The sequence below is a fragment of the Anolis sagrei genome, chromosome 2 (genome assembly GCF_037176765.1).
Source record: "Anolis sagrei isolate rAnoSag1 chromosome 2, rAnoSag1.mat, whole genome shotgun sequence".
NCBI classification, from domain to species: Eukaryota; Metazoa; Chordata; class Lepidosauria; order Squamata; family Dactyloidae; genus Anolis; species Anolis sagrei.
The window spans coordinates 44,507,857-44,534,774 of NC_090022.1; the positions used below are offsets into that span (position 1 = coordinate 44,507,857).

The window sequence follows — 26,918 nt, forward strand, 5'->3', positions numbered from 1 at the left end:
AATATGGAACCCAAAGCTGCCTGAAGTTGTAAAACTGAACAGAAGTCTGTGGCAGCTGTCATTCTTGCTAATTTTGAATGAGGAAGCATGCATTCATACAGCACTAATGAGCTGTGTGCTACAAATGCATGTAGCAGAAATCTGTTTTCTCTGGTGTATATATCTATATCTATCTATATATTCCATAGAAAACAGATTTCCGTTACATGTATATGAAAAATGTTATGCTGGTTAATTTTTATAGATGAGAAGCAATATAGAGTAGGGCTGTGAAAGCACTTGCCATATCATTCACATATCTCTTGTATTTATGGATTAATACTTGTAGAACCATGGAAAGGGGAATTTTGATAAGGATTCAGGCCATGTTGTATCATAGTTTTTCTGGCCTTGGTTCTGTTCCTCCTGCTTTCAGTCTTCTACAGCTGACCCAGGAGCTTCTATGATACCATGCTTCAGTTTACATTGTGAAATGTCCTTGTAGAGTTACAAAAAGTGCATTAGACATAAAATTTGTCATTAGTAGTAATTTTATTGATTAGCCCTTAAGCCATATAACAATACGAAACAGAACAACAAGGCCTGACAAGACCTGATCACACTCCACGTAGAAAGTTAAAATAAGACACATAATAATACAGTAAATACATATGATAAGACATGATAAAACTGATAAACTGATTAAGCTGAGTATATACATCATATTTCATTATCACCCCCACAATTTACCCCAATCAGCCCTACATATGTGGTTCTCATACGTATTGTTTTGCTTAAGTACAGAACTGTTTTATACGTTATTTTTGGGTCTTGGCCACACATAAAATATGTTGTTCTGATGTGAGAATCCCAATACATTGTCCGTTTGATATATGGACCAAGTCTCTCACCTTTGGATACAATTTGCAATCAAACAATATGTGTGCTATATCCTCAACTTCAGGTGCCCCGCAGATACAACTCCGTTCATTATAAGGGATGCTGTTAAATCTCCCGTATCTAACCATTGTCTCGAGCTGATCAAATCTGGCTCGAGTGAATACCTCCCTGAGATGTTTTAGTATTTGCATTTTTAGGTAGTTAGCAGTTTGAAAGGTACGTTTATATTGACTCAGCCATTTTAGGTTAGCAGTCTTACTGAAGGTGGCTATATCTTTTTGTGCTTCTATATCCAAAATTCTTTGTATAGCACCCTTTCTTACTTGGTCATTTGAGGCGCAGGAGACAGGAAGCCCACAACTTCTTATATAATTTGTCAGTTGTGTAATCCAGGAGGTCGGTAGTTGGGATTTTATCTGTTCTAGTAGGCACAATTTTGGGAGTCTATCAGGCTCCATTACATTGATTTTACACCAGTAATTGTACGCTCTAAGTTTAGACTGTGCATTGATTGTGTAGATTTCCAGTTCTGCTCTCACTGCAGCAGCAGAGGTCCTTTTATCTACTCCCAGTATACTTCTCAAGTGCTGGGATTGTGCTTGTTCTATTACTGAGATGGAACTTAAACCCCATACTTCTGCTGCATATAAAAGCATAGGTGTAACCTTAGCTTTATACACTTTAATTATTGGGATTAGGGTACCTGGGTAGCTATGTGTTTTTAGCTTAAGTATTAGATTCAGGCTAGCCTTTGCCCTGAGGACACTCCTTTGGTGATGAGAAGTCCAAGAACCAGTCTCAGAGAAAGTTACTCCAAGGTAAGGGAAGGTGTTTACTTGTTCTATTACCTCACCATCCAATTGCCATCTGTGTCTCTGCTGCCTTTTTCCAAATACCATTATTTTTTATTTTGTCTTGTTGGTGATTAGAGAGTTATTCTGGCAATAGGAACTCAGTCTTCTTAACAACCTACGAAGTCCAACTTGCGAGTGTGATAGTAATATCATATCATCAGCATACAGCAGAGTATTACAATATGTGTTTAGGACTTTAGGCATATGAGTTACAGGGTCTTTCATTACTCCAGGTAGGTCATTGATATAAAGATTAAATAATATTGGTGCTAAAATACATCCTTGTCTTACCCCTATGTATGTGTTGATCCTGCTTGTCATAGCTCCATTTACCCCAAACCGTACTCTCAAGCAGGTGTTTGTGTATAAGGCTTTTATCAGTAGCAGCAGCCTAGGTTCAATTTTGAGATTGCACAACTTATTCCATAATGCTTCTCTGTTAACAGTATCAAATGCTGCAGAGAAGTCAATAAAGGCAGCATACAAGTGTCTTCCCTTACAGGCGTATTTGGCAATCTAATGATTCAGGATAAAACAGTTATCAATGGTAGATCTGTTTTGTCTAAACCCTGCTTGTTCTTCCGCAAGGATACCTTTTTCGTTTACCCAGCTTTCAGTTCTGCTCAGTAGGAACCTAGCATAAATTTTGGCAACAATATCTATTAAACTAATGGGCCTGTAATTACTGGGATCATTTTTATTCCCTTTTTTATATGTGGGAACCACTATTGCCAGCTTCCATCCAACTGGGATCTGGCAAGTATTGTTTATATGTGTAAACAGGCCTGCCAAAAGAGGAGCCCACCAATCAGGATCTTTTTTAAATAATTCAGCTGGTAAGAAATCTTCCCCAGGTGCTTTGTCACTCTTTAATCCTTGAATTATACACTTTATCTCCTTTTCTGAAACTGGTGGCCAAGGGGGTGGTGCTTCCATGCCTAATGAATCTTTGGATAAGTGTTGTTTCTCTACTGGTTCTGTTAAAGCAAACAAACCTTGATAGCAGTCCTCCCAATCCCTGGCTGCAATTGGGATGTCATGAGAAAATCTCCGTTCTTTTAAATTTCCTGAAAATTTGTCATTAAAATTAAGCATGAGTAGAAAAGCAATTTTTTAAAAAAATATGAAAGCTATTAAATTGTATTTTGATTTGCATTTTATCTGGATTATTTATTTTGCAATTGTATTGTATAGTTTTCCATTTTTATCATCCTTCTCTGTGTGTGTATGTATATGTGCAAATATTTTTTAAAGATTATATGCCTATGACAGGACACATTGTCTTGACTTGTTTTATTGCAAAACACCATGTACATTTGTTGGTGCTTTATAACTAAATGATGGTAACAATTGTGGTGGTTGTGGTGATGATGATGATGCAAATGGAGGAGAAGGTGAAACAAGACACTTTGGAAATCTGGAGGCATTGTAGCAATACCTAGGCAAAAAGAGAAATGTCAAATGAGAAGGAGTTGGTGTAAAGAGAACTAATAGTTCAAACAGGCAGAAAGGAGGGAAGAATGAGAAAGTTATATATCCTTAAATTGGGAAATGAGATGAATTTCCAACAACAGGCTTAGTGAAAATTTAAGGAGAACAGGTATCCTGAAGCCTTAGATAAACTTTATACCTTTAAAGTATATATCACGCAGAGGTGCAAGGATGATATGGGGCCATGACATTCCACACTGTGAAGATGCTATCAAGATCTTTCTTCAGAGAAGTACATGTTATCTTAGAGCAGAAATGAACTAGGTTGGGAAATCCAGACATCATTTTCCTGGCTGCAGAAATGTTTTCTCCAACAACCATTCCAGTGACTCTTAAGTGAAACTGGGGAACTGCACTGCAGTTATTATTAGTGCTGCCACTCCTAATAGTACCGTTGCAACTGCTTCTACTATTATAGATATCTTGGAGCATATCCTGGGAAAAGTTGGAGTATCAAACAAAACAAACAGTCAAAAATAATATCATTGGAGCATTTTTCTGTCTGGGTAGATAATGGAATTAAGAAGAAATCTTAAATGAAACAGGTTTACTGCAGAATTGCATAAAATGGATGGTCATATGAGATCTGAAATGTATGATTGAAAACCTGTTGCTGAACTGTACTATTTGCAGGTGGGAGATTGGAGATAAGAATGTATTCCTGCATCTTGATGAATGTCTATGTGATACATTTAATTTGTGTCTGTATTTTTAGTGAGAAGAATGTCTTAATATATTGAAACATATTCATGTATTGCATTTTAATTATATAAATAATTGTTCCTTTTTAGTGGCACCCTTAGAATCCCTTGTCATTTGCAGTAGAATTCCTGACTAGTATCTAGATTTAATCTCAGTTACCTTTTAAAGATTTGATTTCAGTTGATAAAATGGTGAAAGTTCTTTTGTTACAAAAATTATTTCACTTTGCTATAGATTGCTAACTTCTATCATTTTTTCCCATAGTAATACTGCCCTCTACTTAAGAAATGTCAAATTTCATTGAACAATTGTAAGTGGATATCATAAAAGAAACAGTATTTGTATAGGTAAGGAATAAAACAGATAATTAGCTATGAGCAGTACATCCATTCTAAAACCTAATGCTGGGTTTAGATGTAATACGGTGTGATACAAACAGGGACCAGAAGAAAATGCACCTTTATGGTAATTGGCTTGATAGTACCGTTGTTGCTAACACAGATAAATTGTTTTTGACTGTAAAGATTGTTATTTTCTGTCTTCCTTACTTATTCAACTCTCAAAAGAACCTATTAACAGCATTTTCCTGGCAACATTTGTTCAGAAGGGGCTAGCCCTTACCTTTCTGTGAGACGGAAAAAGTTAGAATTTCCTAAGGGATTTTGAACAGGGATTTGAAACACAGGGTACTTCCACACTTGACAGAAATGCATGCCAAAGTGGGTTTTTTAAAACCCACATTGGTGCACATTTCTGTCCCCCCCCCCAAAAAAAAACACTTGGGCTTTCCTGGGGGGGGGGGGTGTCTAGAAGTAATCCTGGTACCCTGAAGCCACCGCAAAACCTTCAAAATAAGCCTGTAAAAATTTAAAAACTTACTCAGCTGCTATTAAGTACTCCTTGAGTTCTCCTGTTTTTTTTTTGGGGGGGGGGGTCATGTCAGGAGTGACTTGAGAAACAGAGTTCTCCTGGTGTGGAAGAATGATGCGCCAGGAGATGGGGGGAGAGCGAGAGGAACATCACTCCCATCCCCCACCCTATTTCCTGGCGCGTCATTTTCATGCGCCAGAAGGAGTCAAGGTTTACCTTAATGATAGCTGGATATTTTTTTAAAAAAATTAAGAGTGTATTTTTGGACTTTGGAGGAGGGGTGGGTGCCCTCTCAGTTTTCTGGGCTCATATAGCCTGGAAAACCAAGATAGCTGTGTGGACTGGGCCTGGGGATTGCATGACATGGTCCAATCCACACAGGACCCATACCTGGTAAGCCTCAGTTCTTACTTAAGATCTGGATATTACCAGATATTTAATTAATTTGGAACAAAGTAGGAAAACCCTGCTTTATTCTGAATTTATTCGCTTTTAAGTGAGGCATCATTTGGACACTTCAGGTAAAAGTGCCACAGGCCTCACATTTTTGGGCCTGTCTGGAAGAGCCATCAATCTCTAAAGTCCTAGCCAACCATTTAAACCACTATACCATACAGTCTCTTGACTGAGAAATGCATAACTAGTAAATAATTGTGCTACATATAGACTTTGTGCCAGAATAAATAAAATAATAATTATTCCATTAAGAACATCTTGATTGCAAAAGGTCACTATGCATAAGAAATCAGCTAATTTACATCTGTATGAATAGCAAAATGGATTCATCATCATTAATGCTATTGTAATGAATGCCAAATGGTGAAATTATTATTTGCTCTTCATTTAGGACATTTTAAAGAGCAACATGGTCAAGTCAATTCATGTGTATAAATATTTTCCTTTTTTCTCTGGCAAATCTTACTGGCTGCAGCTAGAGGGATGGCCTAAATAAGTGCAAATGTATCATCAGAAAGACATGCGGGAAGCCAGGCTTGAGTAGGCAAATTCATTCCAGACAGTTACAACATTCCACAGAGTTGCCATATTTATGACAGAAGGAAATTTTATCATCTGTTGTACTAGATGGCAAAGGTTAAAATAGTTAAAATACATGTATACATGACCCCACCCTTCCTTCCTTTCTGTAAATATTGATTCCTTTGCTTCCATTTCATGTTCAGAAATCCTGTTTTCCTTTTACACCAACTGATGCAGTGTACTGATGTACTCTATTTATTGTACATCTCTGGATGGAAATCCTATCCGGGTTTGGTGAAACATAGACCATCAATTGAAATGTTATTAATCTTTCCCAATGCCATTAAAATCTGCCAGCTCTTGGAAGTATTAGCTTGTAAATGATCAAATTTATTAACATGGTCTGTTGCTACTAGATCTTCAGTGTTTTCAGAAGGATTCTGTGTCACAGAGGGAATCTGCTGGAATCTACTTAATTCTGTGGTTAAAACAGAGCTTTAATAAACAATTGGGGAAAGACAGAAATCAGTGGAATTTTTTCAAAAAAATATCCCTCTGTTACGTGTTGAAACTCATATGTGCACACGTGAATCTTCTTGTATTTATATTAAGATATTTGCATGTGTGTATATGTGGTCCAGTGCATAATAGAGTGATTATGTTTTAAATACCCTTCTGTCGGATGTTCCCCATCTTATTCTGATACAGAGGAAGCCTGTGAGGATGGTGGAGGAATAAATCCTACGACCCACAGTTCCATGTGGGGACATGTTCTCAGGTCCCAGGTTTTTTTGTCCTCCATTTAAAACCTGCTGTTAGAATCACAGACACCTTAAAGGGCCAGACTAAAAAGTGACTTCAATACAGAGTTTATTAAAACAAAGGGAAAAGGATGCAGAGGCACTTAAATGCAGTGCCGCTGGTCAAAACTAAAAAAACAATCAGTCCTGGTTCAAAAAGGTTTACAGGAATATAATCCGGATTAGTTGGAGAAAAGAAAGTTCATCTTCTGATGATGAGTCTGATGATGAGGAGTGAGGGGTCCTTGCAGAAGGCAAGGTGTTGGAGTACGTTCATGTTTTGGGTGCTGTGTGACTTGCTGCTGCCAGTTTCGTGTTCGGTGTTGGTTTGAAATCTGCAGTTTGAATCTCTTGATCATTTGCTTGTTATTGACCTGGATTTGTTTCTCGTGAGTGTGGACTTCTCCCTTCCTGAACCTGGATCGGCTTGGCTAACACACTGCTTCTACGGATTTGTATATATTTAAAAGGTAAAGGTTGTCCCCTGACATTAAGTCCAGACATGTCTGACTCTGGGGTGTGGTGCTCATCTCCATTTCTAAGCCGAAGAGCCAGTGTTGTCCATAGACACCTCCAAGATCATGTGGCCGGCATGACCGCATGGAGCGCCGTTACCTTCCCGCCGGAGCGGTACCTATTGATCTACTCACATTTGCATGTTTTCGAACTGCTAGGTTGGCAGAAGCTAGGGCTGACAGCGGAAGCTCACGCCGCTCCCTGGAATCGAACCTGTGACCTTTTGGTCAACAAGCTCAGCAGCTCAGTGCTTTAACCCACTGCGCCACTGGGGGCCCCCTACAACATTCTTTGGAAATGAAAACAAATTATTTCATTTCATTTCATTTTGATTTTCTTGAATTTAGATGCCACTTTATTCCTAGAGTGTGACCCAAGGTTTCTCCCAAAACCAATAAGTTAAAATATTATGCAATCTAAAAACAATAAAAATTCAAAAAGGCTGGAATCTACCACACTACTTGAATTTTATTGGAGTATATGTGCTTATTTTTCAGTTATTGATGGTGCCATTTTTTTAAAAAATACTCATCATGCTAATATGTTGTCTATGTAATTGGTATACATAACAACAGTAACATACTTTGAATAATAACCAATTAACATGACTGTTAAAAAAAGAAGAAGGTGAGGTTTCACATTTCACATTTCTTACTTTAATATAATGGAACCCTCAGTTTAAATTCCTAGACGTAATTTCTCTTCTTTTATGTTGGTCCTTATTCCAGTTTGAATAAAAATGGAAGCTCAGTAGAAATCTGATCAGACCAAAACACTACTCTTGATGGCTGCAATATTCAAGGGCCATGGCAAGAAGAGAGGTATGTGCAGTGAGAAGATTTTTGAAAGTTTGGAGTCTCAGCAGTCATCTAGAATTGCTAGCAAAATACTGTGTCATTTAAAGGTGCTAAAAGTTTTCAGCTGATGTATTAATAGCAGTAAAAAATCTTTCTAAATATGTCTTGCGCTGACTTCTGTTCATGCCTTCCAATCAAAATCCTATATCTGTATAATTAAAGAGAGGTGTGTGCATATACCATATTTACTCAACTCTAATGCCCCATTGATTGTTATGCATACACAATTTTGAAGGTGTGCATTGCAAGAAAAAAAGATTTCTTGCTGAATGTAATGTGTGGCTTCCCCTTGTCTGTGGGTTGTTTTGTTGTCTGCCTCAGAATGACCGACAGCCATGCCCCTCCATGGCTACATTCTCAAGGTTTTAAAGGCTTGAGAATGTAGCTAGTTAGGGTACTGTACCCTTCCATCAGGGTGATGCTAGTAGTCTGATGGAGGAGCACAGCTGAATTTATGTGCACAATTCTAACACAACTGAATCTAATGCACACTTCACTTTTGACTATGTAATTTAGACAGAAAAGATGAGCATTGAAAATAATGTGGTATATTATATAGTGCTCAACATTGTTTAAGACCATGAAATATGCACATTTGTAATTTAGAATGAATGCTAAGAAGAAGAGAGAAAAAGACACAAGGATAAAAAGCCTTGAATAATTTTGGCTCACGTTTCCAATGAGGAGGCAAATATAGGCATTGGTGGATTCTTTTTTAAAGCAACATTTAAATATCCATTATCTCACCATCTGACCAGACTTATTTTTCATTCTCCATCTATTATTGAAATATTGTCAGCCAGTTTTTAATGTGATTTTACAAATGTTATATACACCCTGCAAAGGAAGAGTTAAATCTGAGTTGTGCATTATGGCTTTTTTCTGGAAACAGTTTTTTATTGCTATTTTAAAAATAATTGGGTCCATAGTGATTTTGTAAATTATAGATGCCTTATGTAGTCTTGCTAATTTATGCACACCAACTATCTGAAAAATTCTGTGCTTCCTCTGAAGGGAAGATGTGTAATTTTGGCAAGTTAACACTTTTATCTTCTTCAATTGTTTCCTTTTCTTGATTACTGCATGGATACCCACTCCTGTGAATAGATGTACAAGTACAAGTATATTCTGCAAGTGGTTGAAATCATATTAGGTAATTAATAAGAACTGAGTCTCTCTTTTCTTCTTACAAGTTTTAAAAGTTAATTACAAGAAATCACAGCCTGAAAATTATAATTATGGGTTTCTGCATGTTATTTGGCTTGAAAAACAGCTGATTCTGTGACAACTTTCATGAACTGAGATTTTCTGGTGGCAAAGAAATGAATATTCAGTCAAGCTTTATGAAATATTAGATTCTAAGAATAGCAGAATCATAATGGACACACTGAAATTGGCTTAACATACAAAACTCAGGTGACTTAAAAATAGAGTAGTGTTTTAAAAGAGTATTATTTATATCTCAGAATGAAATGCCAAGTTAGTTTTTAGATGAGAAAACAGGTGCTTGAGAGAAATGCTGACTTGTATTGAGGAACACAGATGGTTTCCTCCTTTGAGTAATCATAGGCACATAGATCTAGGCTGGAATATAAGGAAATTAAGGTATATGTCTCTAGAGAAGCAAAAAGCTGCCCAGAAAAAAACCCTGCTGTTTATATATATCCACAGATATAGATATCCGGAAGAACAGGTGGAAGCTGAAGGTAGTTCCTATGAGAGTATGATTTCTGTTAGAACAGACTATTTTCCAAAGTTTTCAGTAGAAGAGAACTGGCAAATCTTACTTCCTACTCTATTTTTGATTCCCAGCTGGATGAATTAGCAGAACAGCCTCATAAAGTAAGCTCTCATACATGGATTAGTCTTGCCAATTAAAGTTGGACCTCAAAGTATTTAATCAGTTCTGCAACTAAAATCTAAAGTTGGATCAAAAGGACTGTGAGTATAAATATAATGGTCTTGGGTGTAATTCTGCAGTATTCTGCACCCATTTCTGCCATTTCTGTCGCCTTTTTATACTCGTCAAGAGATTCTCAGAACCTCACTGTAGTTAGCATATGGTCTAAAATGGTAGTTTTGTGGCTGGGAAACCTTTCATCATATGGAAGGAAACCTTTGGATACACTTTGAGTAAAACTTTCCATCATTGATATCATAGTTGTATTTGAGTGAGTATGAATTAAACAACAGCACTGGCAACAAAATTAGTATGTAGAGAAATAAATAATTAACTCATAGTGTAAGTAAGTGCTTACCAGGCTCTCATTTAATCAATAGCTAATGTAGGCAGTGATTGCAAAACTTTACTACATGAATTTAATCAGATATGTTTTCCTGGCACGTTGGTGGATAAAGTACTGATTAATTAATTTCTGTTCGTGGAGTGAAGAAAGCTCCCAGCAGAGCAAATTTGAACAGTTCAGTGGCACTGTGAGCCATAAAACTATGCCATAAAAATTGTAAGTGTCTGTTCTTTATAACCCTAAGATGGCTACTTTTATCGGAGTTACACAGGAGGATAAAAGGAAACGAATGCCATATCAGAGGCAATAAAACACTGGCTAAATCTAAGGATAAGCAGGTACTTAGATTTAGCCAATATTGTATTGGTTCTGATGTGGTGTTAATTGTCAGGATAGTTGTAGTTATTTCACATATATGTTTTTCAATGTGTTAGTGTTAGTATTGCAATGTGTTAGTATTGCATTTCAAAAATGGATTCAGTTATGTTCAGCTGTGTGCTAGAATTGTAGTCATTAGAGGCAGTGAGAGTAAAAATCCTTGAGACAGAGATAACAGAAATTCTTTTGCCCAGAGAAGAAAAGGGGAGTTAACCAGCTGGAAGGGCAGGATGTTTACTTTGCCTGTGTGTTTAGTCCTGTACTGTGTTAGTCGCCATCTTTCATTATCAACATGTAGTCGCTTGTAAATAGACACTTCTAGTAAAGCTATATTAGAACTGAAGAAGAATACTGTGTGGTAATTGAGTCTGTGTATTTTGGAAACTCACGCTTGCTGTGCCGGACCAGAGGGTCTAACTCTGACATTAGTTCCCTGTTATCTTTCTGTTGTAACTATGATAAAAGTAGCTGTCTTAGGATCTTAAACAATAGACACTTACCATTTGTATGGCATAATTTTTTGGCTCACAGTGGTAAACAAATTCATTCATTTCTGGCAGAAAACAACATATTTTGAGTACAGTAAATTGTTCCTAATTCTGTCCCTAGTTCTGTACACTAATTCTAGAGATGAATCAGAACCCTACCCTTTAGTTTGTAATGTCCAATGAGGAAACACCACTAATTGTGAGCTGCAGGTAACTCTATACAGTGAACAAAAATGACTCTGTTAGTAGTCCACTACTACATCTCATTGACAACCAGTAACTATACTTTAGAGAAAATTCAATCCCCCTGACTTGATATCCACTTTTTCTAATTCTATTTATTTTCAACACCATTGTGCTGAAAATAAATAGAATTAGAAAAGGGGATGTCAAGTCAAGGGGATTTATAGACTTACCTACAGCCCACAATTGGTGGTGTTTCTTCATTGAAGATTACAAACTAAAGGGTAGGATTTTGATTCCTGTCCATAATTAGTATACAGAATTAGGAACAAGTGCTCAAAAGTATGCCGTTTTCTTCCAGAAATGGCTCTTTATAGTATTCTACAATTGGTTTGTTTTGCCACATCATATTTCCTAAAAATATATAGATACAATCCTTCAATCTATGCTGGTAGCCCTTGTATAAAACATATTTGAATTTGAACAGTTTGTTTTTAAAATTGATGATGTGGCTTTTCAAAAGCGTTTTCTGTACTCATGTGAACATATATACTTCTTCAGAACTCTGTTCTTTGGATTACCTGGGTAGAGTATTTCTATTTTATTTTCCCTACCGACATTTTTTTAGGTTATTCATAGATGGACAGTGATCTTGCCTGTTCCCTGTGTTCTGTCAAGCAGACATCCTCCGTGGTCTTACAAATTGGTTTAAACTTCCCAGAGTGAGCTTCCAATGATATGATATCCTTCAGAGTTATTGCTTTATTGTGACACAAAGAAAAGAAGTGTCAAGCCCTCAGTGATTCTTTCATGATGCTTTCCTTATCTGCTGTCTTGTCCCACTTTCTCATGAATTCCTATTTTAACTTTGGTCCACAAAATTTAACAGTCATCTGAGAGAAATGTTCAGAGACATACTAAATTCTCTGCAGAGGAAAATACTTATTGCAGGAGAAAGGCATTTTCTTTTCTTTTTAAATAGAGGTGACAGAGATCTATGATTGAATGAACAGACGGATGCTGGAGGAAACTAAGCTTGTCTAATTACTTACTACATTGAATCAAAATAGTTGTGTAAATAATTCAAATCATAGAAGTGGTGCATCAAATATTTTATTTTGGATAATAGCAGTAGAGTTCTCTCCTTTAATTTCTTTTTTTTAAAAAAATATAGCATGCAACACTATTATTTGAATATGCATTTCAGACCCCAGACTATCAGTATGTTTATTTTGTAATCACTACCGTGTTTTAAAACATTTTTGTCCTGTTGAAACAGAGGAACATACATGTAATTACTATCCAGCAAGAGAAACCAAACAAGCTACTTGGCTGGATTAATAATATGCTGATTTGAAATGGCCTGTCATAGTGTTGTTTTATAAAATATGCCGATGGTAGAATAGCTACCAAAATGGTAGAGGCACTGACATAAATTAAATGTATTTGTTAATGTAAACTAACTATTGATTTCATTTGGGTCTTTCATTGAATTTCATACTGTGCAGAAGTCATTGATACTATGTATGTATTTAACTGTTAGAGTATATATTTGTGTTTGTAACAGTAGCTAAAACTAGAGTTATCTGGTTTGAATCCGCAGTGAGAGTTGCCAAGGAGACCAGGCAGGCTAGCTCAGGAGAGAGAGAAGTGGGCAGAGCCAAGCAGGAAAAAGTTATGTGCGTCTTTGGAAAAGGGGCAGTGTGTGTGGGTGTGTAAGGGAGTGTGGAGGCTTGAACAGCCTGGGAGAGAGGTGTGTGTTAGCAGCTGGAGGTTTTTCAGTCTAGAAGGGCTGAAGAGAAAAACCTGGCCAGTTTCTTTAGTCAAGGAAAACTAAAGGAAGCTTGTTAAGATCCCTAGTCAAGGAAGGACTAGAGATCAGAGATTTGATCAAGGAAAGATCAATTTGGAAGGCTATTCATAGTAGGAAACGTTGTTCACCAAAGAGCTTCACCTCAGTAAAAGTTAGCCACGAGCTGTGTTATTTGGAAGAGTGGAGTGTATTACAAACCAAGTGATATTCAAAGTTCTATAAGTTATTTAACAGCCTGCAACCATACGCTTTGTACACAATAAACTTGTTATCTTTTGTTGAAGACCATCTCATCTCAATTAATCTGCGTCTGTAAAGCCAGATCTCATAGATGGTACCTCAAATACCTCACGTTGGTGGCAGTTACCTTAATTTACAAGTAACAATTGGCCTCGTCTATAATATATTCTTATCAACAATTGAGGTCTGAGATTAATTCCCTCCAAAATCATCCACACCTGCACAATTGGTTCGTGCATAACTGTACAATTGGTGACAGCTGGTGGGGATCTTCAAAGATAAAATCCCTGTACCCTGTCCATCGTTGCGTTCGCACCTGGACACATACTTTGTTTACATATACTATGTATATGTCACTCTCAAGTTCTGGAATTATTCCATCCGTGTTGCCTCTGAAAATTCCTGCAAATCTCTTGGGAAGACAGGCAGACAAATGTCAGCGTGCTGTAAGAAGCAAAGACCACTAGCACTGAAACAATGATCAACTTTGTTAGACTGGCCACATTATCCGAATGCCCGATCACCATCTCCCAGAGCAGTTACTATTATAATCTCAAGTGAAGAACAGAAAATGGAATGTTGGTGGACAGTAAAAGAGATTTAAATATGGGCTTAAAGCTAACCTTAAAAACTATGGCAGAGAGACTGAGAAATGAGAAGCCCTGACCCTCAAGCATTCTAACTGGGAGTCAGCTGTTACCAACAGTGCTGTGGAATTCAAAGAGGCATGAATAGAGGGCAAAAAGGGGAAACTCGTCAAGAGAAAGGTGTGTCAAGCCAACCCTTATCGGGACCGCAATCCATTTGTGGACATTCTGAGGGGAAATGAGGGTATAGGAAAAGCTCCTTCCATACAGCTAAGGTTGTTTTGGGACCAAACCTATTTAGGTATTGTTTTCTCTTGTTCGTTTCCATGGCATTTCACTGTATGAATTCTGCGGGAGCTCTCATTACAGATTCTTTGCCAACATTTTAAGACATCTAGAAAACAGGCGGGACTGGGAGAAACCCCTCCTCCTTGAAAATAAGTGTAATATCGTAAATCTTATTTTAGAATCCAAGCATATGTTGCTAATGTTCTGTTACAGAGTTGTATAAAGCAACAAATAATTGACCTGTGGAGACGTAAAAGTACCTTTTATATAAATAGTGAAAGGCCACCCTCCCAAATAATACTACAGATTGCAAACCATCTTCCTTGGCAAAAGCATTATACCTGATATTTCAAAAAGATGGGCCCAGCATGAAACTGTATATTTGCAACCATGAACCACCCTCAAATGAAACTCCTTATCACTCGAAAGGGTGGGAAGAGAGTTTCAAATGATGACCACTAGATGCCCATCTCAATGCACCAATAGTCCCTAGCCTCAACCATTTGCAAGATGGTGACCCTGCAACATAACCCGCAATGAGACGCTCTCCATTTGTAGAGTTATTTTTGTAGATTTATGACTTAACATGGTTAGTAAAACTTGATAACTCATTAGACTTTTTATAATTTTCAGTACAATTGTAATATGTTGTCATAATTCAGTATACTGCTTTGAAATTGTGCCCATCATTTTGAAACACCCCGTATTTTAAAAACCTAAAGCAGTACATTTAATACTTCAGCCACTGGTGTTTTGTGAAACCAGAAAACTGAAATTCATAGATGCGTGATACCACATATTCAAGGCACTCTGCTGTGCTAAAATTTGTAATATAAAATTTTATTTCATTTCTTAAAAAATTAGATAGATGAAAAATATATCACAATCCATTGCAAGCTAAATGAGCTGTAGAAATTTTTAAGGAGGGTCTGAAATAAATGTAGATTATAGGTTAGGATTTCTTTTTAAATGGCAAGATGATGTTCTGAACTTTCTCTCCCTGTCAAACATTTTCAGATGAAATCCCATGTGGCTTATACACATGACTAGACAGCTAGTTAAATTTAGGGCAAAATGCTAGATTTAAGACTCCCATACTTGAAATTGGCTCAGGGGTTGTAAGAGTTGGTGTAAGCCCTGCTGTGCTATAAGTTACCATCCAGACAGCTGTGTCTGTCAAATGTTCTACCAGTGGAACTTTTTCTCTGGTAAAATTATACTAGTAGATATATCCAGCTGTTACTTCATGTCAGCTATTTATGCAACACGTGAAGATTTTTCTCCCAGTAGTGACATACTATATTGCATAGCCTGCTTTTTGATGAGCCACTGTACCAGAACATAATAGCTATGCAAAATTATCCTAACCTCAATGCATGTTTTTTTTTTCCTTTTGAGATGCAGATCAATACATGCTTTGAATTTCCATCATATGTTGTTTCTCTGATGACAATGGATGATCAATTTCCCACAACTGTAGGGTCTGGCTTCACCTGTCCCCAGGATAGGATATACCAAGGACAGAATGGTAGAAGGGCATGGCATCAAGGATTTGCTCTCTTACTTTTGGCTCAATATTCCTGGATTGTCCAAAACAGGCTTTTCAGAGTATACAAGTAGTATGGATGCTGTTGTCAGAATGTATGGGTCAGTCATTTGTGAATAGAGAAAGGAAAAGAGGGGAAGAGGAAAGGAAGTGATGGAAATGGAGTTAGAGATTTTTATGTTGGTGGCATGGTATTTATTAGGGCTGGGCGGTTTCGTTTCGTTAATTCGTAATTCGTTAATTCGTTATTTTTTTTTATTACAAAACGATAACGAACCATTCTGGAGCATTTTTTTAAAAAAACTAATTTTTAAAAACGTTTTGTAAATGCTTCGTATTTCGTTATTGTATTTGTTTCGTTATTGTTCTGAGGTCGTTTCGTTATTATTTCAGCATGTCTGGGGCAAGTTTTTTGTTTAATTAGTGAAAAAAAATTATAATATCACACCAACAGTCAACAACAGAGGGAGAGGGAAGCTTCAGAAGTTTTTGGAGGTTTTTTAGCGTATTTCGCGGTCGCGTCCGCCATTAACGAATCGATTCGTTATTGTTTCGGAAATCGATTAGTTAATGTTTTGTAATTTTTTTCACATTTACGAAATTTCGTAAATATCGAACTTTTTAAAAGGAAAATTTTGTAATTATTTTAAATAACGAAACGCAAAAACCCCCAAAAAACGAATCGATTTTAGAAACAAATTTTTCTGTTGTTACCCAGGCCTAGTATTTATCAGACAAAATGGAAGCAACTGTGTCTGGCTGTGACGTTGGGGGTTGCTGATGGATTTGTGGGTGATCTGCTGTTGTCTTTCATTTTGTGTAGTTCTGGGTTGTATTAGAGACTTTTTAATGAATTCATTGATTTCTTCATTGTATGTGTGGCATACAGTTGTTGACCAGTACACATTGGTGGAGGTTTTGAGTTTTGTTATACTTTTTGGGGTTCTTGTATGTTTTGTCCCATCCCCCAAGGCTGAATGCATTTTTTATTAGTCACAATATGTATTTCCCATCCTAAATCATGCAAACTTAGGGTGCTATACATCAAATTAATCAGTTGAAAACAAGTCAGAAATTTAAACAACAGGATAATTCAATCAGAATAAACAACCCCCCCGCCCACCCCACCCCACCCCACCCCACCCCCGGTGGCTGAGTGAGTTAAACTGCTGAGCTGCTGAACCAAAAGATTGGCGGTTTAAATCCGGGAAGCAAGGTGAGCTCCCATTGTTAGACCCAACTTCTGCCAGTTTGAAAACATGCAAATGTGAGTAGATCAATAGGTACCACTTCTGTTGGAAGGTAATGATGCATCATGCAGTCATGCTGGCCACATGACCTTGAAGCTGTCTACAGACAACACTGGCTCTTCAGCTTAGAAATGAAGATGAGCACCATACCCCAGAGGTGGACATGACTAGACTTCATGTCAGGGAAAACCTTTAACTTTACTACTTAAACAATTTTTCTCATAATCATTTTTTTCTTTATTTATGTTGGAATGCCTCAGCAAAATCCATGAATTTGGAACTTATTTCATTATATTTTTTATGCAACTTCACCTAGTCATTTTTTATTCTGAAAAATCAGGTAATTTTTTTTTAGCCTTCTGTTTACATGCAATGGGGGATATGCTTGCACAGTGCACAATATTATGAGACTAATCTGGGTATTGCCTTGGAGCATAGTTAGAAGGATTAAATAACCAAAGTCCTTATTCACCTATTGGGATACACTATACAATAAATTACATATATTTATATAGTGCTATTTCACATAGAGTCTTTTGGTGCAAAAGAGATGATATTTTCATGACTGCATTTGTGCACTCTTTACATAGAGTATCTGTTTACATTTCCCTGTGGAAAGAAAGACGGAACTGAATTAAATTAGTTACTTGAGAATACCTTTCAGTTATTCTTGTATTTATTTATTTAAAACATGCTTCAAAAATGTTCCTATCCCAAACGTTGTAGCTTAAAACTTGAAAAGTCTGCATTATGACAGAAGTGAAATGAAAATGTGAATACTGAATATGAAATAAGTTTTATTGTGGCAACTTCAAAAATGGATTATGATTCCTAAATACAGAAATATTCTGAACTGAGTGCTGAAAGCACAGATTTATAGAAGAGTTAGACAGCTCATGAATGCTCTCCTCATCTCTTTATTTTCTTCCTCACCAGGATCTGTGCTGGCTATAAGGAGTGATGTATCCCCCTTTGGATTTAAATCAAAAGAGGATAGTTTTCTTCCTCAACATGCAGTGTAATCTTTGATAAATAAAGACATGGGGCAGTGTTTCTTGGGATTTCTTTGGCTATGAGACCAATGGATCATAGAGTTGAAGATACCCCAAGGGCCATCCTGTCCAAACTCCATTCTGCCATGCAGAAATACACAATCAAAGCACTCAGCGAGATGGCTATCCAGCCAATTTATCAAACTCTGAGGCAGCATATCCCCCTGCCAAACAGCTCTTACCATCAGGAAGTTCTTCCAAATATTCAGGTGGATTATCTTTTCCTGAAGTATGAATTGATTGTTCCATGTGGGTTTTGCCAAATTGACTTTTCTCCCAGCTCCTGTTCTGTTGTAAGAAGGAAGGCAGGAAAAAGTAGTGGTGGCTTCTCTCTGCAGGAGGAAAAATTGTAAGAATTTCTTCTGGAGTCCAAAGTAATGGGGAAAAACAGATTCTTCTTCTGCTCCCTGAGCTAAAAGCTCACAAAGCTAAAAGTTTAGTTAACTTTGTGAATAAGAAGAAATCAGTAGATACTGTTGAGTGACTGAATATTCACAATTAGAAAACAAAGAAATCAGTGGTATGTTTAAGTACTTGCCTTGATGGTATCTAATTGCATTGCGAGGGTGACATAGACTGCTTTGTGTCAGCTGTCTCGCAAAGAATCAATGCAGTCATATCAAATGTCACCTGGATCTTGGAGTGACATCGCTTCAGAGGATGCCCCAATTGCCCTCTTAAGATGAATGTAAGTCATCATGGATGTCATGACAGTGTTCTCAAAGGAGGGAAAAAGCTATAAGTATACAGAAAACAGCATATGAAGACTAGAATAACAAACAGAATGAGTCGGTGGAAGTCATAAGATCATTAATTTATTTCTTACATCCCAGGAAAAGTTTTTTCTCCCTAGTAGAATGCTTTGGATTTTAGAATAAGTATTGCCTGCCTCCATAATCAGAAACATGATATAAACTGATATAATGTCAATAGTAGTGAACACTGGAAAAAAAAAGTACCAAGGAGAGAAACAATCTTAGTGACAATTTCCACTGGGAGGGGGGATAAAAAGAAAGAAAGAGGCAGGCTAAAACTTTTCTATTCAGACATACTTTTAAAAAGAAGGTTTTTCAGATCAATTCAGGGGATACTATGGTTTTAAACTTTGAATGTGCTTTAATAGATTTAACTGTAAATTTTTAAATACTGTTTATATTTAATTCTGTTTAATCTTTGCATGTTTTATTTGTTTATTTATTTATTTACTTTATTTGTATACCGCTCCTCTCAGCCCTTACACGACTCAGAGCGGTTAATAATAATAATAATAATAATAATAATAATAATAATAATGGCAACAACAGCTAGTACTATTACTAAAGCAATCTGTTGTGAACAAGGTGGTGATTATCCAAAGAAAGATTTTACAAAAAGAGCTATAGAAAATTATAACTTACCGTGTGGGATTTGATCAAAGCCTATAACAAATTCGGTTAAACTGCCAATTATTGATAAGAAGCCTATTGTTTTCAATGGTAGTCTTACAGACAAATATTGGAATAGTTTAAATGAATGAAATTGTATCATTTCAAGTTGATTCAATCTGAATTTATGATGCAAAAAGTGAACATTTGATTGGTAAGGTGTATAAAAATAGAATTGAAATAAAAACAAGTTAAAGATTATTTAATAAAACAACACCAGAAAAATTGGACAAAATACATAGAGAAGTTTCTCATGTATGTTGGTAATATGAACAACAGGTGGAAGGAAATGGCCTGCTATTTGTGGTGGACCTGGAGTGAAATACAAACATGATTCAAGATACTTTGGAAGTTAATATTCAGTTGAAACCTGAGTTGTACCTGCTGGGACTGATGAATGATTAAGTACCGAAGAAATATGGCATTGCAGCAAGACTTCTGTATGCAAAGAAATAAAGAAGTACCGCAATTTACTGATGAATGAGTGCTGGCTGCTGAAAGTGACAAGTCTAGCCAAAATGGACAAATTAACAACATGGGTTATAGAAAAGTCACTGATAATATATTTTGAAATACTGGGAGATTTGAGCTGACTTTTTTGCAGAATAACATGCTAATGGTAGGTTTTGATCTGTATATATATATATATTGGTTAAAAAGTTGAAGTCAAATGTTGAAATCCCTTCTGACTCTTCTTTGTTATTCTAAGCTTTTCTTCACTACAGGCAGTCCCCGAGTTACAAACATCTGACTTACAAATGACTCATATGTAAGAACTGGGATGAGACGAGAGAAAGTGAGAGTAATCCACCCCTCGAAAGGGAAACTGACCCTTGAAAGATGTATCATGGGGGAAAGGTGTTGCCATTGAAGTTTTATCATCAGTCCTAATTTCCACATCAAGTCCAATGTTTCAAAATCCAATTATCACCGAGACAAAAAAAGTGAGGGAAATCTTCTGAACAGAGGCACAGACAGCAAGACAAACACCACAGGGGTATTAACTATTCCCAATATTAAAGAACATATATTTTTGGCTGGAGTTACATTTAAACATGTACCTGTTCTGATTTACATAGAAATTCAACTTAAGAACAAACCTACAGAACCTATTTTGCTTGTAACTTGTGGATTGCCTGTATTTGTTCTTTTTTTCTTCACATATGTTCGGATTTTTTATTGTATTCAAAATTATATTTAATAAAACGCAAACATATTATCTGTCCTATGTTCATAGGAAGAAGAATATAAATTTAATCAACAAATAGTGTCAGGACCCAGATGCCTTTAAACACACCAGACACAGTTCAAATGATAAAACACAGCTTTATTGATAACAAAATAACAAAAAGTCTTGACACTTAACAGCAGTGCTGAAGTCGATTGGAGTAGTTTGACACCAAAATTGAGTCAATAGAGCAAACTAAAATATAATCCGGATTATAGTGTAGACTCTTAATCCAAATTAAACTAAAAATGAAGCAAACTGCTTAAAAATCAATATGTAGCAGAAATACAGTCACCGGAGCAAGAAAATCACAGTTTCAGAACAAAAGAATGTTTCAGTCCCAAAAATATAAACACATAAAGTCCAGAAAAGCCAGAGCATGGTCAAACCAGTCCTGAGGTGAATCCAAAGGAATCAAAGCTGGAAAACTGGAAAGCTGGAACAACAGGAACTCATAAGGCTGGAGCCCGGGACCCAAAGGTGAGAGTTTGGCAAGGCAAAAAGTAAGGTCCCATTTGGACACTTTGCTTCCTGCAACTAGATGTGCCAACAGAACTCCCTTATATCTTAAAGCTCATTGTCAGAGCTTGATGAGCTCCCCACCCTTTCATCATCGCTATCACCTGCTTCCAAGTCTGCAGCTGAATGCCCATCTCTCCACCTTTGCCAATTACTATCAGGGGTCAGATTCTGCCAAGAATCACCTGGCTGCCAGTCCCCCATGAACTCCTCGCTGGAAGTGGGCTGGTTGCAGATGTCTCTTATATTCTGTACCTGAGTCCAATCCAATTCCATGTCACTTCCAGACCCCAAATCCCCCTCAAAGCCCAAAAAGTCCTCTTCTGAAGTCGGTTCCCTAAGTAACTCCCAAATACGCTTCCTCTGTGCTTCTCCTTCAGATTCTGGCTCACAAACAGTCCTTTTAACACCTCTAGATGCTTCCCTATTCCCCATGTCGTAATCTGAGAAGCCCATAAACGTATCACTGTCGCTTGGTGCCAAGAGGATCTCTCTAACATGTTGATGCTGCCTTTCACTCTCTGACTCCCAAGGAGACTTTTCCCCACTGCTACTAGGAGTAGCAGCTCTGTCAGGACACTGAGCTACAACAAATAGGGGATAATGGCACTATAAATTGAGTCATTCTTTGCATGGCCTGAATTTGGAGTTCACACAAATGAGTCCAACTACCAGTACTCTCATTCTCCAAGAATAAGAAAAACCACCGAGGACTTTCCTTTTTGTTGAAAGTGAACACATTCACAAAAAGTGTTCTTCCTTTCCAACTCAGTTTTAACTTCACATACCATTATTATTCCTTTAACTGAAGCAGGTACATATAGATCATATCTCCTAGCGTCCTTCCCCACTGCCTTATAACCCAGAATATCAAGGCAGAATAACTCACAAAATCTTCTTTGAACTGGGTTATCTGAGTCCACACTGCCATATATCCCAGTTCAAGGCAGTGTGAGATTTTATTCAGCTGTGTGGAAGGAGCCTTAGAAAAAATTGATGGGAATACTTTTAGAGTAAATCATTGTTGAATAGTCCTGGGCTCCAGTTTCTGCATAATTAAACTACTGTTCTTCGTGATTTGGTGAGGCTCTGATGTCATACCAAGGAGAACCAATTTAGAGAGAATGAACTTAGGGGAATAATGTAGTAAAGCCATAGATGACTTTAAAGGATAATCATTATCATGCTGGCAGAGTAATCTACATGAGAAAATGAATGGCTCTCATGTGTGATTGATAACTGTAAAGCCCGTTTATTGCTTGGGTTTTTTTTCCTGCTGTGTACATTACAGCTAGGTTAAAATCAAAATAACCATCATGAACCTATTCTATTAAAGGCAAATGCTTCTTACACCTGGACACTCAAAATTGCTGTGCTTTGCTTTCTTTCCACAATAGAAGTTATTCTATGTAGAAGTCTTAATTATTGTGGAAAAAATGGTTACTTTTGAAAAAGGTTCTGATTAAAAATATACTGTAATTTTCTCATAGTGCACCTCAAAAATTCCTACAGTCTCAGGAACTCCAGCCACATGTATTGATCACAATTAATAACATACCGCTGTTTTGCATTTCCCTCAGTTCTCACAGATGATACTAATGACTGGTGTTAAATATCCTCATGGAAGCCCATTTTAACTTGTCTGTGAATTTTTTTAAAAAAAAATAACATCGATTGTATGAAATAAGTGTGACAATATGCAGTATAGTTACAATGAATATGTAAAGATAGGAATGGAATATAAATATTTCAATGGCACTTGGCTTGTGAGAATGCTAACATATGCTTAAGTATGTATAACAATCTAGAGCCAGTATTCTGTATCAGCTACTTAGCTTAAAGTGAGCTCTAATATCCATGGAAGCTTTGTTCCAGGATCATTTGCTAAGAGCAAAAAATGTGGATGCTGGAGCCCGAATTAATAAAATGGTGCAGAGCAGCAAAATGATGTAGAGAAATGATCACCCGACCCACATTTTTTGAGTTGCTCACCTCTGGAGAGCACGCTGGCTTTCCATTTCCGCCTTTGATACAGTGGTATGTCTGTCTTATTTGCCCACAAGGCTGAAGTGTATGGCTGGCTGGTTCTCTGGAAGAGGGGTGAGCCCAAAGACTGCATGCTTGGCAGCCAAGACTTGCTGCCACTCCTGCTTTGAATTTACAGTTAGTTAAATACTCAGATCCCGAGGCTGTGGATTCTTAACATTATCCCAGGTGCCACCCCCCCCCCCCCCCCACACACACACACAATTTCTAAACACTTTTAAAACAGTCAAAAAATGAAATCTAGAATGAACATGTTGTGATGAAATCTGAGAGATTCTGCGGTTTGCTTTCTAATGCAATAGGACATAATGCCTCAATAATATGATGCTCCTCTCCCCCCCCCCCCCATGGGATGATGTCCTAAGTAACCTCTCTTGGCTTGATCTTCTCCCCCAAATTGACATAAACCTATTAACCCCTGCTCTAATCACTTACAAAGTGAACCTTCTTCTTCCCATGCAGCTGATGTTTAATGATGTAGGTTGGGAGAAAGATTTTTGAATTCATGTCTCCTTTCATGGAATCTACCTTCATTTAAATCTTAAATTATTATTATTATTATTATTTTTAAACCACGATAGACTAAATGAAGAACTGATGATCCCTTGGCATTACATTTCTTAAAGGAATAGCCACTGGTGGTGATCTGTCAGTATGATTAAAGGGTTATGTATGCTGTAAAGGAGTATTACAAAAATTAGCTTTTGTAGTATGTCAATGAAAATTTGGGCAGGCTGTGGTAAAAGTGATGCCTGCTTACTTGTGTGCTTATGCTCATAGTGTTGACAGTATTGTGCATTATTTCTTTTATCTATTGAAATTAAAACCCAGCTATCTCTCAGGATAGGATCCATGTTGGTAGTTACCATAGTCATGGAGGAATATACACATGCCACAAACATTGATGCTGATCAAAGTGGGCATTTCTTCAGTATCAACATTGCCATGGTCTGCACAGCCAGATGCCTAGTCATCTTAGGAACTAGCAAGTGTTGCCATTGCATGCTGAATTATATCTGCATGGTTCAGCAGCAAGAGAACCAGTTCCATGGTGCTGAACCACTACCCTTACCTTGCACCCATTGTTCTGGATGTTGCAGTCCCCAGTGCGCATGAGACAGGTGGTGGTCACTTCCCAGCACCTTTAATGACAACAGCCAGAACAATGAGTCAATGTGAGAGAGGGAAGAGGGTAGAGAAATTGTTCTCTCCGTTCTCTGATTGCCTCATCACTCTGGCTAGTGTCACTATACTTTAGGATTGTACACAGATCCATTTTCAAAAATGGTCTCTGGCTGATTTGACTAGTTCAGATGCCCATAATGGCATGGGCTCCACCACTTTTTTCCCCCAGTCACAACAGAATAGCGGCTGTCAAAAACTGGCTGCTTTCATTTTTTTTTTCTGGTTATATGTGGAGTGTGGGAAGGGAGGCAGCCACTAGAAAGGAAAGGATTGCAGGAAGCAGGGTTTTCTTAAGTCCTCCCTTCTCCCTTGATTGGAGGTGGAATTTAAGTGTGACCAGGAAAAGGCATTCTAAGCAAGGTGCTAATTCTCCTTTGTGGCACCGCCAGATCAAGAGAGAAATGAGAGTTTTAAAAAGCAAGCTCAGGGTAGGATACCTCCAGGTCGATCCCTCTTTCTTCCCTGGGGAGCCCCCTTTAAATACCTTGGAAATCTGTCTTCTGCAAGGAGAAAGAAGTAATCACCTGCTCCAACTGTATCCTCTAGTACAGCTTTAATTAACCATATGATCCAAAAATGATTGTTCTGCACATGCCTAGTGGTTTCTTAAGCCTGTTGCTTGAAACTCAGTTCTCCTCTAAAGACGGAAGGGAAAGGATTGCAAAAAGGGGGATTTCTTAAGCCCTTGCCCTAAAAATGATGGAAAAGGGAGCCTTGTATGTTCCCATTGCTGCCAATGGGTTGGATTGAAAATGGATCTTTCAGTTTCATTAAGGGAAAACAAATTCTCACCCAGCCAAATTCCGGAAGCCCCAAAAAATAGATCGGGGGCCACACTGAAATTCGGGAAAGCAAAAACAGATCAGGGTTTAATCAAAATGCACAACCCTACTATATGTACTGAGTGATGAATGCTTCTGTTTCCATGTTATCCGAGCCCAGGGAAAGCAGGGTAGCAGTGTAAACAGCCACAACCACTTCTCAGATAAGAAGTGGAACAACTGTTTACACTGCCAGAAAATGTCATCTTCAGGAAAGCTCCATAATGCCTCACAACTTTTAAAATGTGGGATAAGGTTGCGTAAAGTGCCCTATTCCTGGAGTCTGTTCATCCTTGAACCAACTCATTTGGGTTTTGTAGATGGGCCCCAAGACTAAAGAAAAGCTCCGCTGGGAAACTTTATTTATGTTATAAGTAAAAACATTTCTAGGGTGTTCTTTACCATTCCATAAAATGAGCAAATAAAATAGAAGTAAACAAACTTGCTATGGTCTTGTGAGAAAATATATAAGAAAGGTATTGTCATTAATGCAGTTGGTTCTTTGTCCCAATGTTGCTATGGTCTTGTGAGAAAATTAGCATATTCAATGATGGTAAAAACACCTAAAATAGTTCTGTCATATTTTAAGAGTCATTTAAAGCCAATCAGCTCTGTGTATGCTCACTATTGCTTACTTATTATGGTGCAGTTAATGGTCCACTGCCTTGTAGCTTTGATTTGCTAGAACTGCCTTTAAAATATGCCTCTTTGGAACCAGAAGAGGTTAATGAATAAGCCCTAGATATACTGAGATTGTAGAACAATGGGTTTATCTAATAACTACTTGTTTAAATAAGTTTTATGTAGAAGAATAGGCATTTGTTTTTTGTTTGTTTTTTTACTAGACAAGCTATAGCAAATACATTTTTCATATAACATTAATTACAGACTTTCCAGAATCAGGAACCTTATTCTATTTGACTACCATTGGATATTAAATTGAGAACAAACTTGATTCTGATATAGTTTTAACCCAGATTCAAGCCAGAACGAGGACTATTTTGTTCCAACCATCACAGTAGGATTGAGAATGTAATATACCAAAAATAGTCTCCCATCTGCTTATACTTCTTTGAGAAAACCTGCTTATTTCTGTTCTGGAGCAATTTTTTTCACTGAATTACATTTTCTTATCTTTAATATGCATCATATTGCAGATATGAATTAAATACTTTCTGCTTTCCTTTGCAAGTGGACAAACACCTTAAATGGAGTCCTTAATGTATGTGTGTATCCTTACATGATTTTAATTGTTTTTTTAATTATTCACACTTTAGTTTATTCTTTTTATGAAATGCCTTGAACCCAATCTGAAAAAAAGGTGGCATCAAATAAATAGATAAATAAATGTGACACAGAGATCGTGTTTGCAGCAGGCAGTGCCTGCCACAGTTCTAATCATGTTTTCACATTTTTTACCCAAACACCAGAATAATAGAGATTATAGGTGAGGCTGGATCCAGTTTCATCTTCCTTGAGTCTGTTTTGGGATGCACGTCATGTTTCAATTTGGTAGGACAATTACAACAACAACAACAACAACAACAAATAAAACTTTATTTATAGACCGCCCTATCTCTCCAAAGGGACTCAGGGTGGTATCCAATAAATATGGCAAACATTCAATGCCAAAAAGAAAACCATACAAATAATTTACATCAAGACAAAACACATTAG

At 37.2% G+C, this 26,918-nt stretch overlaps 1 protein-coding gene across 8 annotated transcripts in view; it reads left to right on the forward strand.

Moving 5' to 3' along the window:
* LOC132769389 (contactin-4) overlaps window positions 1-26,918 on the forward strand; it is a 643,374-nt gene that overhangs the window by 88,965 nt on the left and 527,491 nt on the right. The window contains exon 3 of one of the 8 annotated variants that reach the window (XM_060766318.2): window positions 7,819-7,911. The exons of the other annotated variants lie outside the window; for them this stretch is intronic. The gene's annotated coding sequence lies outside the window, so the exon portion shown is untranslated. The remainder of the gene's footprint in view (window positions 1-7,818; window positions 7,912-26,918) is intronic. 8 annotated transcript variants of the gene reach the window in all.